The sequence below is a fragment of the Equus asinus genome, chromosome 3 (genome assembly GCF_041296235.1).
Source record: "Equus asinus isolate D_3611 breed Donkey chromosome 3, EquAss-T2T_v2, whole genome shotgun sequence".
Lineage (NCBI taxonomy): Eukaryota > Metazoa > Chordata > Mammalia > Perissodactyla > Equidae > Equus > Equus asinus.
The window spans coordinates 15,831,764-15,851,879 of record NC_091792.1 but is presented as its reverse complement, the minus strand read 5'-3'; the positions used below and the strand labels follow the sequence as shown (position 1 = coordinate 15,851,879).

Below are 20,116 nucleotides of genomic sequence, written 5' to 3'. Positions count from 1 at the left end.
GAAGAGCATTCAAGCTAAAGGGAACATCAAGTGCAAAGGTAGGGATGACTGGTATGTTCCAGAGAAAGAAAAAAACCCAATGGTAGAAAGAGTGAATAAAGGGAAAACAGGTAGGAAATGAGGTCAGAGAGAGAGCAGATTATAAGGCCTTAAACGCCATGGTTAAGAGTCTGGATTGCATTCTACTTGTAATGGGAAGCCAATGAAGGTTTTAAAACGGAAGGTGAAATGGTAAGATTTACACAGAAAGATCACTCTTGTGAGGCAACACCAAAAGGTCTAAAATATGTGCAATTAGAGTCCCAGAAGGAAAGGAAAGAGAAGGTAGGACAGAAAAACATTTGAAGGAAAAAAGAGCCAAAAATTTCCCAAAATTGGTAAACAAACAAATTTATACAATCAAGAATCAGTGAATCTCAAACAAAATAAATACAAAGAAAATCACTCCTGGATACATCATAGTCAAACTGCTGAAAACCAAAGATAAAGAAAATCTTGGGGCCAGCCCCATGGCCGAGTGGTTAAGTTCATGTGCTCCACTTCGGCGGCCCGGGGTTTGCCAGTTCAGATCCTGGGCACAGACCTACGCATATTAAGCCATGCTCTGGCAGCATCCCACAGAGAAGAACTGGAATGACCTACAAGTATGTACTGGGGCTTTGGGTGGAAAAAAAAAAGAAAAGAGGATGACTGGTAACAGATGTTAGTTCAGGGCCAATCTTCCTCACACACACATAAAAATAAATTAAAAAAAAATTAAAATTAAAATTAAAAAACCCCCAAGATCTCCTGGCTCAAAATTCAGGGCTCTTAGGAAAAAAAAGAAATTCTTGAAAGCTGCCAGATTGAATACAGGGAACAATGATTTGAATCAGCAATGACTCTTAACCAAAACAATGGAGGGCAAGAACAGCAGAACAATAGCTTTAAAGTGCTGAAAGAATAAAAATGTCATCCTAGAATTCTATTCCCAGTGAAAATATCCTTCACCATAAAGGAAAAATAAAGTCATTTTCAGATAAAATAAAACCAAAAAAATTTGTTACCAGCAGATCTGTACTATAGAAAATGTTAAAGAAAGTCCTCCAGGTTGAAAGAAAACGACATGAGATGGCAAATTGAATCTTCAAGAAAAAATGAATAGCATTGGAACTAAAACATCGCAAAAACCTAGACTCCTTCTATCTCCAAAAATTATTCTTTTTGCTGGTATAATCAGAAATGGCATTTCTGGGAGATTTAAGAGACACTCATTTATAAACAGTGAAAAACAGCACATTTCTACACGTGCACTTTTTTGTGTGTGTGTGAGGAAGACTGTCCCTGAGTTAACATTTGTTGCCAATCTTCCTCTTTTTGCTTGAGAAAGATTGTCGATGAGCTAACATCTACACCAATCTTCCTCTATTTTATATGGAATGCCACTGCAGCATGGCTTCATGAGAGGTACTAGGTCCGGGCCCAGGATCCAAACCTGTGAACCCCAAGCCACGTTCTTAACTATGTCACCAGGTTGGCCCCTACATGTACACTTTTGAAAATGAAGTATCCAGAAAGAAACGATGATAGAAGTAAATACAGAAGCTAAGGAAGACAAGAACTCAGAGATAAACATCTTTTAATTAAAAAAACAAAACCCTGAAAATGTAGCTGGCATCATATGTAAAACATTACAGAAAATAAAAACATTGAAACCTCATATGGTTGCTCTGTGGGAATTAGTTATTAGGGAACTGACTAACCCTTCCCCCTCAAAAAATGATATTCTGTGAGAAATAAACTGTGAATAATAAACTGTCCTCTGTCTCTGAACCAGAAGTCTCATGTCTTTTGCCAGCCTGCATGAAATTGTGGCAGGCTAACTTGTTAGCTTTCAAATAGGGTAAAGTCTAAAAACCTTCATAGTTCTTGACATCCTACTAATAAAGCCTCAAAATATATAAAGCAAAAATTGATAGGATTAAAGAGATAAATATATAATTTCACAATCATAACATGAGATTTGAACACTCTTAGCAATTGACAGAACAACTAGAAACAAATCAGTAACGACAGAGAGGATCTGAACAAGACTATCAGTCACCTTGAACTAATTGCTATTTATTTATACACCACTATAACCAACAACTGCAAAATACATATTCTTTTCAAACATACTTGTTATATTCACCAAGATAAGCCATACGATGAGCCATAAAACAAGACTCAACAAATTCAAAAGAATTGAAATCATATAGAATAGTGCTCTGACTAAAAGAAAAGTTAGAAATGAATAAGAATGAGACATAGAGGAAAATCCCAAACACATGGAAATTAAACAACACACTTCGAAATAAACCATAGGTCAAAGAAGAGATCACAAAGGAAATCAGAAAATGTTTCAAATTGAATAATAATGAGAATCTAACATATCAAGATTTGTGGAACGTAGCTGAAGCAGTGCTTAGAGGCAAATTTATAACTTTAAATGTTTATAGTAGGAAAGAAGTCTAAAGTCAATGACCAGAATTTTAAGAGTAAGTACAAGGAAGAAAATAATGAAGATGAGAGCAAATCACTAAAATGGGGAGAAAAAAATAGAGAAAATTAACAAATTCAAAGGTGGTTCTCCGGAAAGGTCTTTAAAAATTGATTAAATTCTAGATAGAATGAACAAGGATAAAAGAAAGAACAAATCACCAACATCAGAAATGAAAGTGGGGTTATTACTACAGATCCTAAAGATAGCAAAAGGATAACAAGAGAATATTATGAACAACTTTAAGACAATAAAAAAGTTCCTTGAAAAATCCAGTTATTCAAAATGGACACAAAATAAAACAGAAAATTAGAACAGCCCTATATTTTTAAAAATGGAATTGAATTTGTTAAAAATTTGAATCCATTAGGACCAACCTTCCCAAGAAAACTTTAGATCCAAATGGTTTCACTTCTGAATTCTACCGAAGAAAAAAATAACATCAAAATTATATAACCACTTCAGAATATAGAGAAAGGAACACTTCTCAACTTGTTTTATAAGGCCATCATAATACTAACTCCAAAACCGACAAAGACATTACAAAAAATGAAACTTACAGATTAATGAACATCATACTCAAAATCCTTAAAAATATTAGCAAATAGAATCTAAAATATATAAAATGGATAAATCATCATAACTAAGCAAGAGTTATCCAGGAATGCACTGTTAGTTTAACACTCAAAATCCAATTAAGTATAATTCACCATGTTAACAGATTAAAGGAAAAAATCCATATGATTATTTTAATATATGCAGAAAAAAGCATATGACAAAATTCAAGATCTACTCATAATTAAAAAAACTGTTAGCCAACTAGGAATAGAATGAAACTTCTTCAATATAACCAATGATATCTACAAAATCTTTATAGCTATCATAATTAATGTCAAAATATTGAATGCTTTCTACTGAAGATCAAGAACAAGGTAAAAACTAAATTTCTCTAAGTAAAAACTTCTACTGAACATTATAATAGAAGTACTAGCCTTTGCAGTAAGGCAAAACTTGGGGGCGGGGCAGTGGGGAGGAAGTATGGAACTTGGAAGAGGCAAAAGTAAGGAAAACTATACTCATTTGCAGATGACATGATTGTTTATGTAGAAATCCCAGGGAATATACAAAAACAACTACTAGCAAGATTAAAGGATACAAGTTTAATATAAAAAATTGTATTTTTATTTATTAAGCAGCAAACTAATAGAAAATATTCTAAAAATCCATTTTACAGGAATATATAAAAAACGTAAAACACAGGAATAAAAATAACAAAAGAATGCTTTACTGACAACTTCAGAACACTGTTAAGACAAATTAAAGAAGACCCAGATTGGAAGACTCAATATCATTAAGATATTCATTCTTTCCAAATTTATCTATAGACTCAATGCAATTCCAATGAAAATTTCATAAGGACTTTTATATGGAAATGCAAATGACTGAGAATAGTGAAAGCAAGTTAAAAAAATAACCAAGTTGAAGGACTTACACTATCTGACTTCACAACTTACAATGCTAAAGGAATAAGACAGTGTGATAAGGTCTAGCAGATGGAAATATATATTAATAGAACAGAATAAGGGGTCCATATTGATATTTATTTTTAAGCCATTCAATGAGGGAAGGAAACTATTTTAAGAAATGATGCTACAATAACTAGATACTCCTATTTAAAAAATAAACATTGACCCTTACCTCACACAATTCTCAAAAATTAACCTGAGATGGGTCATAAACCTCAATATAGGAACTAGAACTGTAAACTTTTAGAAGTACAAAAGAAAAAAATTGATAAATTGGTCCTTATAAAAATAAAAACATTTTTCTCTTCTAAAGATACATCTAAGAAAATGAAAAAGCAAGGCACAGACTAGAAAAAAATATTCACAGTAGGCATATCTGACAAAGAACTTGTATCCAAAATACATAAAAAACCCTTAAAATCCAGTAAGAAAATAAACAACCTGGTAGAAAATAGGCAAGGAATTTGAACAGATCCAGGCAAAGCAAGCTATATGGTTGGCAGGTGAGCAAACGAAAAGATGTTCAACATCATTAGTCATCAGATCAATGCAAATTTAAACCACAAGGAGATATCATTACATTCTGATACGAATGACTAAAATTAAAGACAGTGACAATAGTAAAGATTGAACAAGTATATGGAGCAACTAGAACTTATACTGTTAATGGGAACATGAAACAGTATACCCACTTTAGAAAACTGGCAGTTTCTTAAAAAGTTTAACATTCTCCACCATAATAATCCAGCCATTCTACTCCTAGGTATTTACCCAAGCAGAACAAAAACATATATCTATACAGACTTCTACATAGATGTTCATAGTAGCTTTACTCACAATAGCCTCAAACTGTAAAAGATGCAAATGTCTACCAATTCATGAATGGATAAACAAAATATGTATCTACATATAATAGAATACTACATAGCAATAAAAAGGAATAAACTACTGATACACTCAACAACATGAAGGAGCCTCAAAATCATTGTGCTGAGTCAAAGAAATCAGACATAAAAGAGTACAGGGGCTGGCCTGGTGGTGTAGTGGTTAAGTTCACACACTGTGTTTCGGCAGCCCAGAGTTCGTGGGTTCAGATCCTGGATGTGGACCTAGACACTGCTTGTCAAGCCATGCTGTGGTGGTGAGCCACACACAAAATAGAGGAAGATTGGCACAGATGTTAGCTCAGCAGCAATCTTCCTCAAGCAAAAAGAGGAAGATTGGCAATGGATATTAGCTTAGGGCCACTCTTCCTCAACAACAACAACAACAAAAGAGTACATACTATATAATTCCATGCATATAAAATATTAGAAAACTCTAATCTAATCTATAATAACAAAAAGTAGACCAATGGTTGTTTGGGGCCTGGGGCAGAGGAAAAGCTGGATTGCCAAAGAGCAAAAGGAACCTTTAGGGTTTGACTGAAATGTTCTATACCTTGATTGCAGAGGTGGTTTCACAGGTTTACATATATGTTTAAATTAACTTTAAATTGATGCAGTTTATTGTATGTAAATTTTAACTAAATAAAGCTGATTTTAAAAAGTACTAATTTGCAATTGTTAGGTTCTTAGTATTTACAAATCAGCAAACTTAAGGACATTAGAGGTGTTTTCAGATCTTCTCTATCTGGAAAGATGATCTTTGACTAAGCAGTTTGGGAAGAGTCACATAGGAAGTGGTCAATAAGAGAAAGAATACTTATTTAATGAGCTGTAACAGATCAAATTCTATCTTTTGGAGATAAATACAGGTGACAGATATCACAACCATTTTAATCCCATACTCAACTCTCTCTCTTTTTAAAAAATTTACCTTACAGTTCCAAATAGACTGTTAAAACTCATGGGGTCAATACCATCATATCTCATACCACTGCTTCACAAAATACTGTAGTAAAAGTTAGCAGATGTTAATGGAAAAAAGGTTTTCTTGGTAAATAAGTTTGGGAAACACTGGGTAGGAACAAAATTAAACAGGTTTCTATACACAGGAATTTCTGAAGCCTATACCAATGAATATTAAAAATCTCCAATACAGAGCTGCAATAGTATATAGAAATTTGATTCCAAATTCCCTAATTCTAATCATAGAACATCTCAAAAGCTAATATTATAGTTCCACTTTGGAAAAAGCTGTTGTATACTTTTTATACGTCACAATACCTAGAACATGGTGAGTATTTTACCAAGTATCCATTAATTCCTAAGTTACATAAAAATTAGCAAGCAAAAAGTCAATTAACAAATATACAGTAAATATATTGCCTTTGTTTAAAAATGAATGCTTTAATTATTTGCAGACTCTTCTCCTCACTTAACATTAGTTCACTAAGGTAGAAATGATGCATGATCAGCTTCCTTTAAATGTACTTTATCATATAATTCAAAACCGCATTTCAATCATAGAGATCACTTCTCCCCTAACTAAAACAAATATGGGATTCAGGCAATTAGGGTGATACTATTAAATATATATTTTCAAATAATTAAAAACTGTATCTAAGATGATTAACATTAATACTTATACAGCCCTTACAAATCCATAAAATAATTTTTACATACTGTATTTCATTTAATATTACTCCAATTCCTGTAAATTCGATATTGTTATACCCCACTAAGAAAAAAGAAAATGAGGCCCAATATCACACAATAAATGACAGAAACTGTGCTGAAATCAGGGGATCTCTGAATATAGAATCAGTCCTTTTTTATTTTACTAGCCTACCAATACAATACTCAGTATCAATGGACATACGAAAAAAAATTCTTGTTCTAAAATATGACATAGGTAACAAAATAAATTTAAATAATTCTCTCACCAAAAAAATTATCATACATCTACTATGTACCAGGATTTGTTTTAGTTGCTGAGGGTACAGCTGTGAATAGATTGGTTATTTTTTTAAAGTTGAAGTTCTCCTTTTCACCCTTCTGGGAAAACTCATTCTAGGCTATTTTAAAATTTCCTTTCTAATAGTTGAAAGAACAACACAGCAAAGGATATAGAGCATAGACGTCATCTAAGTCATTGGAACAACACTCAGCATGCATCTGTGCTTTTTAAATTTTTTTTCTAAGTTGTAGTTGTCCCCAGGCAGTGCAGGTTGAGTACACTTCAATGATCATAACACTGTCTGGGCCAACAGCCAGCGAGGCTTTTTCTGGCCTGATCTTGTCAGTGAAAGTTAGTTTAAAAAATAGTAGGAAAGCACTTTCCTTCCTGCACAACTCTGAATGAGTTAACACCCTTCCTAGAATTTCTTTAAAAATACTGTTCTGGGATATTAGGGTGGAAGAATATATTCTGAATGATGGCACATTCTGTTAATTTAAAATTACCATATGATAACTCTCAATGAAAACAACAAGCCCAGCTTCCTAATACTCTGAACCTTCTGGCTCCATGGTCATAGATATTGTAGCCTTTACATTAAAACTCTACTAAGAAAAAAATCATAGGGCAAACTGCCCTTCAAAAGAACTTATTTAAGACCTTGGGCAAATCTACACCTCTACCAGCCTCAGTTTTTTCAAGTGTGAAAATGAAGGTGGTTCTTTAATCAGAGAGGCCTATGTGCTTCTGACAAGAATTCCCCTCAAAATACACAGAAGAAAAAATATCCCCAAACAAGTTTGCAAAGAAGTCCATGGGGTTCGCCTGAAATCAGTTTGTGCGCCACAGACTAAGAATTACTATATCAGATGACCTTTTAAATGGTCATCTTCCAGGCCCAATTCCATACAGTATCTTCCCCAATGCAATGCCCATAGCTTACATGACATGGTCTTTACTGAAAAGGTGTTTTTACTATTTTAGTGATTATATTACTTAATTAAACTAATATCTTTTCTTCTTCTGACCTTTACAAAATGAACTCAAAAGAATTTCTGGTATTTCACATAAAGGATCCTTATTGACCACAGCTATAGGGCTACCTTTTCTTTTTATAAATTCTGAAATACAACACTTATAATTTCATATTCTATCAATGTTCAAATCTAATTTAATTAGCATAGAAATATTTGTTCAGACCAAAGTATTAAAATAGACAGTTTGAAAAATCAGGTCCCACTGGCTCCCATTCATTTAAAACCATCAACAAGGGTGTGTGAGTGAGTGTAGGGAATGCCTACCTCCAGGAAAGATAAGCAGCACTGAGCCTTCACATTCTACTCTAATAAAAACCTATCAATGTACTATGACTCATGGAGAAAATAGTTCTAGAAACTGCAGAGAGAGATGGATCCTTGGTAACAGCTCTGACTTATTTCAAAGAAACTCAGGACTTATTCTAGGCAGCTCTCCTTCCCTCTAAATTCAACTGATTAATAGGCGTGGTTAATGCTACCTCCTAAATCTCTCTTGAAACTGTCACTTCTACTCCATCTTCTTCACTATATATTTGTGTGTTTGTTTACCATCTGTCTTTCCCAAAAGACTGTAGGCTCTATGTAATGGTGGATATCATATTCTTTTATTCAACGCTGTAAACTCAGCAACGGCACATACAAGGCACTCAATAAATGTTTACTAAATGAAGTCAAGCCAACATAATCTCTTGTCTAGAATATCACAACGGCCTTGCTAGTTGCTTTTCTGTTTGCAGTCTTATTCTTTCCCTCTTCTCCCTCTCTTTATCTACATCACTGCTAAAGTGACCATTCTAATTGCAAATACTGTAACTTACTATTTTCTAACCATTTAATGGCACCTCAAGGAAAAAAGTCATATTCAAGCACAGTATTTCAGGATTCTATAATTTTGGTGTAACTCTCCTATCTTATCTGCAGCTACTTTTCCTTCCTCACCTTGTGGCTCCAAGTGTACCTAAGCACTCACAGGTAGCCCAAACTCACCATGCTGCTTTCTGCCTCCTTGCCCTCACACATACTTCTCTCTCTCTTTGGAATGACTATCTCCCTGTCTATCAGGCAGGTTCCATATCTTGTTCAAGTCTCAGCTTAAAAGTCTTTTTAATATAACCTTTTATGACTCTTCCAAGTATATAACTTGTAATTTGGCACACAGGTTAAAAGTGAGGGCAGAAGAATCAGCCTAACCAGGGTAAAATTCTAGTCCCACCACTTATTAGCTCTGTATTTGGACAAATCATTTAAACCTCTTGGTACCTTTCAGTCGTTAACAGTCCCAGTATCTGACAGAATATGACTATATTAATTAAATGAAATAATCTTATAAAGTGCTCAGCACAGTGCTTGGCACATGGCATGCCTGCTTCAATTCAGATGCTATTATCTTTATTACTGTTCTTGTATAATTATCCCTAGTACCTGACTGAGCTCCTTCAATATAGAGGATGCTAGCAATCTTTGGATTTCTAACATGGGGCACATGGTAGACATTAATGTTCTTTGAATAAATGAAAGAATAAATATTCTAAAACTATGAGGTTAGAATAATGGTAGACAAGTTGGGTTAAAAAACAGATTCTTGATTTATATTTCTAAATCTCAATGTTTAAAAAGAATGGCTATTGAACAACTCTCTACTTGCCTTTTTGTCTCCCTGCTTATCACAGCCTCTGAAATGCTCACTTTATAGCCCTTTTGTAATAGAGAAAGGAGAACTTACAGAAACATGCTTGCTCTCTTCAACAGAAATCTGATAGAGAAAGCACTAAAAGAGAGGAGGCCCTAGAACACATCTGTATTTATTAAATCTTTCCATGTTGTTGATCCACGTTACTCAGTCTAGAGATGGACACACCTGACTTCTGGAAATGTTTTATCTCTTTGACTTTAGCTGCTATTTTAAAAATTTTTTATTTATTTTCAGCTTTATTGAGGAATAACTGAGAAATATAATTGTACATATTTAAAGCATACAACATGATGATTTGATATACATATATACTGTGAAATTATTATCACAATCAAGGTCACTAACATATTCATCATCTCACATAAGTAACTCTTTTTTGTGTGTGGTGAGAACACGTAAGACCTACCCTGAGCAAATATCAAGTATACCATACCGTATTATTAGCTATAGTCACCATGCTGTACACTAAATCCTCAGAACTTACTCAATTTACAACTGAAAGTTTGTACCCCTTGCCCAACATAATCCCATTTTCCCCTCCCCATAGCCCCTGACAACTACCATTCTATTCTCTGTTTCTACAAAATCAGCTTTTTTTCTTTAGATTCCACATATAAGTGATACTACATAGCATTTGTCTTTCTCTGTCTCGCTTATTTCACTTTAGCTGCTATCTTTTAACCTTGAAATTCTCAACGTTTCAGGAATACAATTTCATAATATCTTTTATGCAATTTAGTAATCTTTAAAAGCTTAATTAGACTGAAGGAAGAATAGCTTTAGAGACCAATAAAAAAAGCAATATTTAGTAAAAACCATGCAAGCCTCTGAAAGGAACACTTCATTATATTATTTGGTAATTAAGATTTTGGGTTAATGAAAAATATAAATTGTACTTAAGTTGTGGAAAGTATCTGCTGAACAGATACCAGGAAGCAGAAACAGATTTTACATAAAATCTGAATAACAAAATCTTGACTACTCACATGACATTTTAAAAGTAATTTAAAAAACACCAATTGAGCAACTTTTTTGTGCAAAGCACTATGAGCAATACAAAGAAGTATATGACTTGTCCTAACCTTTAAGAACTTACACTTCAAAAGTGGAGAAAAGTCAACATAAAAAGAGTTAAATGCAGCAAGTTTCAATCAATGAGCTAAGACAGTAGTAGAAAAGATGACAATATACATGAATAAGTGCCAAATTAATTAAAAATTTAAGGATGTGGGGAGAATCAAATTGCACCTTGATGGATGCTGTGATACCAAAAGCCAATCACTTAATGAAATAAAACCAGCAATATTTACCTAATGCATATATAAAACATTTTTTAGAAAGGCAGAAATAGTTAAGAATGTGCTAGCGATCAAGATCAATTACACTTAAAAGAAGCAAAGAGTTTTGTTAAACTAAAGAAATCAATTTTCATAATTCTTCTCTTACAGTTTTTAGCTTAGTGAACCTTTTCATAGAAAATAATTTGAGGGGCTGGCCCTGTGGCCAAGTGCTTAAATTCACGCACTCTGCTTTGGCAGCCCAGGGTTTGCCAGTCCGGATCCTGGGCAGAGACCTATGCCCCGCTCATCAAGCCATGCTGTGGTGGCATCCCACATAGAAGAACTAGAATCACCTACAACTAGGATATACAACTATGTAGTGGGGCTTTGGGGAGGAAAAAAAAAAAAAAGAGGAAGATTGGCAACAGATGTTAGCTGAGGGCTAATCTTCCTCACCAAAAAGAGCATTAAAAAAAATAATTTGAGATCTTTTAATTTTATAGTATAACTGAGTAAGTAGTAATGATATATATTTGTACTACAAAAAAAATCCCTAATCTGGAAGTACCTATAGGTAAGGACTTGAGTCAAGGTCCTAAAAACAGTAGGCAATAAAAGTTCAGCTCTGCTTTTACTAGCTTTAATAAGCAACTCTTCTGAGTTGGTATATTTGATCCCATGGAGAATATAATCTATGGGGGAAACTGTTTCCAAAAAGCCAAAGAAGTGATAATTTTAATTTATTTGTATTTTTTGAAACATAAAATTATTATTGGTCAGTAGGTAATTTTCTGACCTTAAAATTAAGTTATTACAACAGAATGCAAATTATAAAATTATAAAAGAATGAAACAAAATGCACAGTGAGAATTTCTAAGAGTCAAGATTAAATTATTTGAGGAATTTCAAATTTCCTTAAGAAATCTAGAAACATTTCCCTGATCCAAATGAGCTGGGCCTTAAGTGACAAGCAGGGGAAAATTACCAAGTTGAGCAGGTGGGAAAAGGTAGAGACCATACTATGTACAAAGAATTAAAGGTGAAGCAATGTACAAACCATTCCTGGGAAGGCAAAGGTTTCTTGTGGTCACAGTGTGAGGGAGACCTTCCCAACGGTTGCACTGGGCTTGGGATATTGCTCCCTTCAATTCTCAGGAGGGCTAGGAGCCTAGAGAAGCCAAAGGCTCCAAGCAGTCAGACAGCGACTTCGTCTGGTTATTATTCCACGTGTGACATGTCATGAAAAAGTTTGGAAAGCAGTGGTGGACAATTCTTGGAAATACAGTGATACAGAAAACACGATATGAAAGAAGAGGGATACGAAGTAAAAAAAATCTCCCCAGGTATGATTATATTACATATGGTAGGTAATGCCAAGGACTTCGGTCTTTATCTCACCATAGTCCATAGCAAACTGAAAGGTTTTTAACTAGGTAAAGGACAGGCTCAATTTTCTGTTTAAGAAAGTAAATAATTCTGGCAGCAGTGGAGGTGGCACAGGAATGAAGTGCAACTTCCAGTTAGGAAGCTAGTATATCTAGAAGTCTTAAATTAGAACATGAATAATAAACGGGCAGTGAACCTGAAAAGGACGATTTAAGAGATATCTTTGAAGTAGAACTGCCCAAAGTTTTCAACTTATTATTAGACATTTCCCCTATTTGACAATGCCTCTCCATTTTCCAAAGGAAGATGAAGATAAAGAAGGATTTCTTTTAGATAAATTTGTATTTGTATTTATTCTGTAAGGAGAACAATACTTGCCAAATTAAGATTTGGATCTTACAATATGCCACGACTTCACTCTTCAACTGCTGGAAATGCTTTTTAAACAACATTTCAATCTGTATTACACCTATTTAAGATAGTCAGTTACTCTTAGAGTTGAGGGAGTTTTTAGAGATCAGTTTGAGACTTCACAGAGCAGTTCAATTCCACAAACATTTGTTGAGTATCTACTATGTGCCAGGCACAGGATTAGGTGCTAGGGTTACAGTGTTCTTTGTTCTTTGAAAAATAATTCTTTTAAAAAGGATTTCTGTATGACAACATCTGAGCATGTATCGGTATTAAAACAAACAAATCAATAGGTCTGTAGGCTCTCTGTCTAATGTTGGGCTTGCCCAGTTCTGTAAAAGCCCGTGGTGCTGTGCAAGAAAAGACTTGACGCGTTTGACAGGTGTTTAGGAAGAATGTACCACAGTAAACGGCAGTACTTGATGATGAGCACAAACGAGTGAAGAAAACAGAACAAAAACCACTGAACACACACACACACACATACACTTAAGTTCTTTTACTAGAATGGTATATTCTTCATCTACTTCTACTTAAAGGGCCCTCTTAGAAAGCCAAAACAGTATTTATCTAGAACTAATTAGGCTAATTCTTCCTCTTGTAAAAAGTGAATCTGCTTTTTGATAAACTACAGAGGAAAAGTGAAAACAATGTAATTAATCCTTTGGATATCTCTATAAAATTCACTCTTTTAAAAGTTCTCCATAAGGTAGAAGGGCAGGGGGAGGGGCGGACTTCCTTATATGCATACATTGATTTTTATATTTAAATATAGTAAATAAACTCATAGTTGTTAATGGGGGTGAGGGGTGGGAAGTGCTGATGAAGAGGAGAAATGACCTGTCTTCTGCTTATTTCTCCAGCATCATCTCCCACCATTTGACCCCTCTCTGCTCTTTACTTTTTACTAATATTGAGGTTCCTTGTAGTTCTCTGAAAATAGCACATCCTTCACACCTCTATACCTCTGTACGTGCTGATCTCTCTATCCGAACAGTCCTACCCACCCTTATGTCACATAATACAGGCACATTTTAGTTCTTCCTTCAAATCATTTCTGAATGCACAAGGAATAGTCATTTTATTCTCTATATTACTTCTGAACATTGTTCACATGTGTGTTGCATATATTATACTACAATATTTGTTTACATGTTCTAATGCTCCCACTGGATTATAAATATTCAAGGGACACATGTTTCCAAATTAAAGGAAAATCAGTTTGTCAAAATATAAGGTGATCTACTTATCGACATCTACCCGACGCAGAAGCATGCAGACAAGAAATATCAGGTGATACCAAAAACAAATTAATTTTCTGGATAGCTGGGCTATTTAACCCATTACATACAAACCATTTTTAAAAACTTAAAATAGGGGCCGGCCCAGTGGTGCAGCAGTTAAGTTCGCACGTTCCGCTTCGGTGGCCCGGGGTTTACTGTTTTGGATCCTGGGGTGCGGACGTGGAACTGCTTGGCAAAAGCCATGCTGTGGTAGGCATCCCGCGTATAAAGTAGAGGAAGATGGGCATGGATGTTAACAGGGCCAGTCTTCCTCAGCAAAAAGAGGAGGATTGGCAGTAGTTAGCTCAGGCCTAATCTTCCTCAAAAATAAAATAAAATAAAAACTTAAAATAGAAATCTTCTGATAGCTAATAGGTACAATGGATGACACGGTAAATGTAAACGAACCTTTTCTTGTTGACTCAGAGTTTTCCCCCTCACTCATGATCAAACATTATTCTGTGCTAAAGTAGCTGTCAAGGATAGAGATGTAGCACAACAGATTTATACAGTGTGACCTGAATGGGCAACACAGGACTGATGGGTATTGCAGAGCAGCACTACTGGGCTATACACACTGCCTACCTGCCCACACTTGTAGAGTCCATGATTTTTCTACAGCCACCGAGCTGAACAACAGTTTCACGCTGCCTCCCACCCCAAACAGACTATTTCTCTTTTCCACTCCTGTCAACACTCCAGTTTCTTAAGATACAAGATACCAAAGTATAGGGAACTATTCCTTATCAGTCTCACCATCTGAGAGTGCAGGGCTGTTGTATTCTTTACCTTTTTTTTTCACTCTCAGGCTGGTCCTGGCCTAGCTCTGTGACCAACAGTACTACATCTGCTTTAGCTATTCAGTGCACCTTTCTTCTTCCTAGTATACGATGCCTTTTCTTTTTGATCTTATCTTTGATATTACACAAGGTTTTTCTTTCTTTTTTTATTTTGAACTATTTCATAGTTCAAAATTCTGGCTCTATTACTTACTAATTGAATTCTAATACAGTAGTTTTCAATCCTCATGTCAAATAACCAGAAGCCCTTGAGCTTTAGAATACAATCTAACAGTGGCTCAGTGAGGCATGTGGGGGACCATCTACTTCTGTAGAGTTTGGCAAACTACTGCCCATGGGCCAAATCTGTCCCATTACCTGTTTTTATAAGGTTGCATTGGAACACAGCGATGTTCAGTCATTTAAATATTATCTATGGCTGCTTTCACTCTAGGACAGCAAAGTTAAATAGCTGCAACTGATAATGTATAGGCTGCAAAACCTAAAATATTTACTATCTGGTCCTTTACAGGAAAAGTTTCCAAATCCCTTATAATATTGGTTCTTAATCTTTGTTGTGCATTACAATCACATGGTGAACCTTTAAAAAGTAGGTTTCCCTGGACTCCTTCCTCCAGAGATTTTTATTCAATCAGTCCAGGTCCAGGCAAATCATTTTTCCAAAGCTCAAGTGATTCTAATGTGCAGTCAAAGTCAAATCAGTGCTCAGGATTTCTAAACCTCATGTGCACAGGAATCATCTGACTTACTCATTAATCTGGAAGAGTCCTGAGCCCTATTTACACCCATTTGAATAACCTAGGTCTGGAAAGACAGGTCAGAACTCTGCATGTTTAATAGGTATGCTGGCTGACTCTGATGCAGGCAGTCCCTAGACCAGACTTTGAGAGATATGGCTTATAGGACTTGGCTTGGAAAAGCCTCACAGATAAACCTGGACAGTCCCATCCCACCCCAGCAATCAATCATCATTCTAATTGCTCTTAAGTCTTAGTTTTCTCATCTGTAAAATGGGACTCTTTCTCTACCTGTCTTGCCTACCTTATAAGTTTGCTATGAGAAATGCTTTGTCAACTCTAATTCTCTGGTCAAATCTAAGACAATATTTCTTTTGGAAGATTCAGATTATAACTGATGTGGCCTTTCAAAAAATTTAAGTAATAAACACATGATAAGCAGATATCACATAACAAGCAGATAATGCAGATACCATAATTTGAGCACTATTTCTAGGGCAGAAACAAGACATAACTAAGAATTGCGTCAATGACTTTTCTGAAGTCAAACTTGGAAAATGAAAGGTTTACACAAAGCTGGTCATATACTGTAGTGATTATACAGTGCCTCATGGGTTGGAGTACAAATGCAGCAACATTCCCTTCACTGTCCAGAGGATCTCAATTACCTAATAGTTCTTGGATAGACTTAGGAAAGGGAGTACCTGTGAACTCTTCAAATTGTAGCCCAAATTTTGCATGCAAAATTTTGTATTCACATTTTTCAGGAGAGTACGGCTAACAGATTCCCCAAAGAACTCACTCTCCCAAAGAGATTAAGGGCAGTCATTTACCCCTAAGTATCTATGTTCTAAGACATGGATCATATCAACTCATTAGGAGAACTTCTTATGGAGAGAAAAAAGTTCATTGTCAGTTATTTCCAAATGCTGTAAATCTATTGGTTTTCTTTTATTTCTGGTTTTTCTAAACAGAGTAGGTCAGAAGTTAATAATAATTCCCTCACCTCTATGGAGGCAACAATAATTATATTCAAAAATTTAAAATGTGTCAGAAAAGCCCCAGCTGTACTGTCATTAAATATAAGCAGAAAAAGAATTTGATTATCCTGTGGGAGTGTGTTTTTATGATTCCTTGGCACTGAGAACAGCAGAATTTTCTTACATGGTCAAGTCCAAATGAGTACTGATAAGAACTGATTGATTTGACATCTCTCAGACATCTCATTATTCAGTCACATCAAGTGGTCAACACATTCAGAAGAACCTGGATTCCACACTGCATTTACCCTGTCTTTAGCAAAGGACCACTCACTGGCTGTGGTCTTTCCAAATACTCCGGAGTTATGAAAAGAAGTCTGATTTGCTTCTTCAGCATATGTTCATCTCCATCCAGTAAGGGTAGACAATTGAGACTGACAGCTAGGTGAAGTTAATACTATCTTTGGAAGACACTGTCTCCTAGGACTGTTGTCTTCAAAATCTTTTGATCATTCCTTCATATCATTAAAATTAATTTGAGTACTTCTCCCCAAACATTTCTATATTTATTCAGAAAGTATATACACACATTCCTGCATTAATATATTGTATATAATATACAACACACAAATATACATTTACTAAAGAATCCTAAATAAAATAATTATGAATACAAATTTCTAATGTTTTCTTCCCTCACCCTATTGGCGTGTGCATTCATCTTTAGAGATCTCGGTCCTAAGTAAGGTAACATATATCAAAGCTTATGGCTCTATCTCTGTATTTCAGAGAACCAAACCCTTATCTGCCTATTATAATATTCCCATGCTATGGTTAAGAGGATGTTCCAGGATGATGACGATATAATAAATAACACTCCCATGTAGAATTTGCTATACGCTTGACATTGTTTTAAGCCCTTTACATAAAATAACTCACTTAATCCTCACAACAACCCCGTGAGTGAATTAGGCACTATTATTAGTCCCACTTTATAGATAACAAAACTGAGGTAGAGAAAAGTTAGCTAACTTGCTCAAAGTCACAAAGCTAGTAAGTGGTGGAGCTGGGATTGGAACCTTGGCAGTCTCACTCTAGAGTCATACTCAACCACTATACCAAAATATATCTTACCGAACACTCACAAACGTAAAGCAAAGATTACATTGTAAAGAGAAGCCAGATTCCTTACTTTGTCAGTCATGAGGGCAAGAATATCTGTTATCTAAAGCAAAAATATTTTTTCTTAATTTCACATGAAGATAATTAGAGAATCACAGGATATTAGTATCACAAAGATTTCTTTCACTTCTAAACTCCTGCATTTGCTGAGAAGACTGAGATCCAGACAGGTTAAATTAATGTCAAGAGTCATACATGATTAAGTGGTAGAGCTTAGAGTAAGCATTCTAATAATGTTTAAAATGATATCATTACTGAGCTCCTATTATATATTGAGAACTGTGATAAGTGGTTTACTATGGTAATTCGTGCAGTTCTCTCAATAACCCTCAGAAGGAGATATTTTTATACCCAGTTTACAAGAAAGGAAATGGAAGCTTGAAGAGGTTAAATAATTGCCAAAGATGAGAGGGACATTAAGCAATAAAGCTAGAATTAGAACTAAGATTTGATTCCATACCCTCAAATCTTGGTAACTAAACTATATTCCATTATTCCATACTGCTATCCCAAGACAAATTTCTAGGCAAATTAAAATCCTATTAAAGTTTTGGTAAAAACTGAGAAAAAAAATCATCTGTGTATCAAGACAAACATGCCTTTGTTACTGGATTATGTTAAAGTTTTCCTCTGTCTTTCGTAAGAAGTGCTAAACATCAGGAATGTAAGTTATGTGTGTATATTTCCCCATTTAAGGTGGGAGCTTAATCAAAGAACACCCTTAGAAAAGATAACAATTATATGTAATGAAATATAGAACCAGATTCTCCTGGCAATTAATCACCCAGTGCAAACCTACAGGCTGTTTCTGACAGACCTTTGCTTGAATTGGGCTTTGCTTGAATTGTTGGATAAGAGGTGCGTGGGCTGGCTTATTAAAGAGATTCTATGTATAAAGCCTTTGAAGGTATTTTAACATATATTTATATACACTGATGTGTGTGTGTGCATACATACTGCAAATGGATTTTTGCAACATATACATATATTACGTGTTACGTATGTATTTGGCCCTCATATTGAAACTGCAGAACTCATTTTATTGTTCGAAAATGTAGAAAGAAATGAAAGAGACCTTCCTTTCCAGCAACAGGGAGCTATCTATCATTTAACAGAGATACTTCCTGTTTTTAAGTAGTTGGGAAGGCATGATTTCCAATCCAAATACTTAGTTTGGCAAGTTAGTGCTATGCTGATAGATGCTTTTATAACCACTTTAATTCTACCTTAAATAACAATATGAAAATAGAGACAATTTGTTCTTTCTCTCAACATTTTTACTTTAAGGTTTGGGACAATAGGAGAGAGAGAAGAGAGGAAAGGGAAGGAATATATTATAACCAGAACAGCTGGACCACAGAGGTTAGCATAACTCTGACAGATGCAGCAGTAGCATCTCAAACTTACTGTGAGGGTGGAGGAGGGTGATGCTTTCTCTGTATGAAAAAAAGAAAAAGTAGAACTCAAACCAAACATTAAAAGTCTCTAAAGAAGAATTTGAAAGTTGCAACTGCAAGTCCACCACATTCTCTGACAAAGCATTTTTAAAAATGTGGGCCATGGGATTAACACTGCTTCAGGCAGTAAAATTAACAGGACTGTGGATAAAAAAGTTCTCAAATAGGCAATTCCACTTTAATGATTTAAAAATGAATGAATTTTGTTTTTCATTACTCGATATTGCTCTTTGATGTCAGGTCACTATCTTCATTTGCTTTTTTGTTTGTTTTGTTTTTTGTTGTAACAAGGAAGATTTCCTTTAGTAACAGCAAAGTGCTTGCCTGATTTTCATGATGTCAGTGTGACGGTTAATAACTGACATTTAGACTTGACGGTACATTTTTATATATTTTATCTAACATTATATCAGACCAGCTATTCTCCTTATCCAGGGGCACTCCCTCCAAACCCTACCTCATTCTGCCATGGTGGAACGTGATACTGCTATTATCCCCCTCTGGGGTAACTTCAAGTTCTGCTCTATTTGCTCTTTTCCAGCATTATTTAAACATACTCAGATACCTTCTGCCTACTAAAAACCCTTGTTCAACACCACATCTTATCTTAGCAACTGCCCAACCTCTTTCTTCCTCATGCATAGCTAAAGAATTGTTTAAGCTCTAGCTGTTTCTAGTTTTTCACTTGTTACAAGTTCCTCAGAGCTATACTTAACCTTCGTCTCTTCTTTCTCTTCACTTTTTCTTCACTTTGGCTTCACTTACTATCTACAAATAAATAATTCCCTGAATCTACATATCAGCTTCACATTTCTCCTCTGAGCTCCACACCCATGTCTCAAATTTTCTATTCGACATCTCTACTTGGATGTCACATAGGTATATCCAAATAAACATACCCAATGTAATTCATAACTTTCTTCTCCAAACCTGCAATATTTCCCAAATTCCTAATTTCAGTAAATGGCCTTTCCACCAACCCAGT

General features: G+C 35.0%; 1 protein-coding gene across 3 annotated transcripts in view; it reads right to left on the bottom strand.

Moving 5' to 3' along the window:
* The window catches only part of AFG2A (AFG2 AAA ATPase homolog A), a 307,360-nt gene that overhangs the window by 69,114 nt on the left and 218,130 nt on the right, over window positions 1–20,116 (bottom strand). The window lies entirely within an intron of this gene.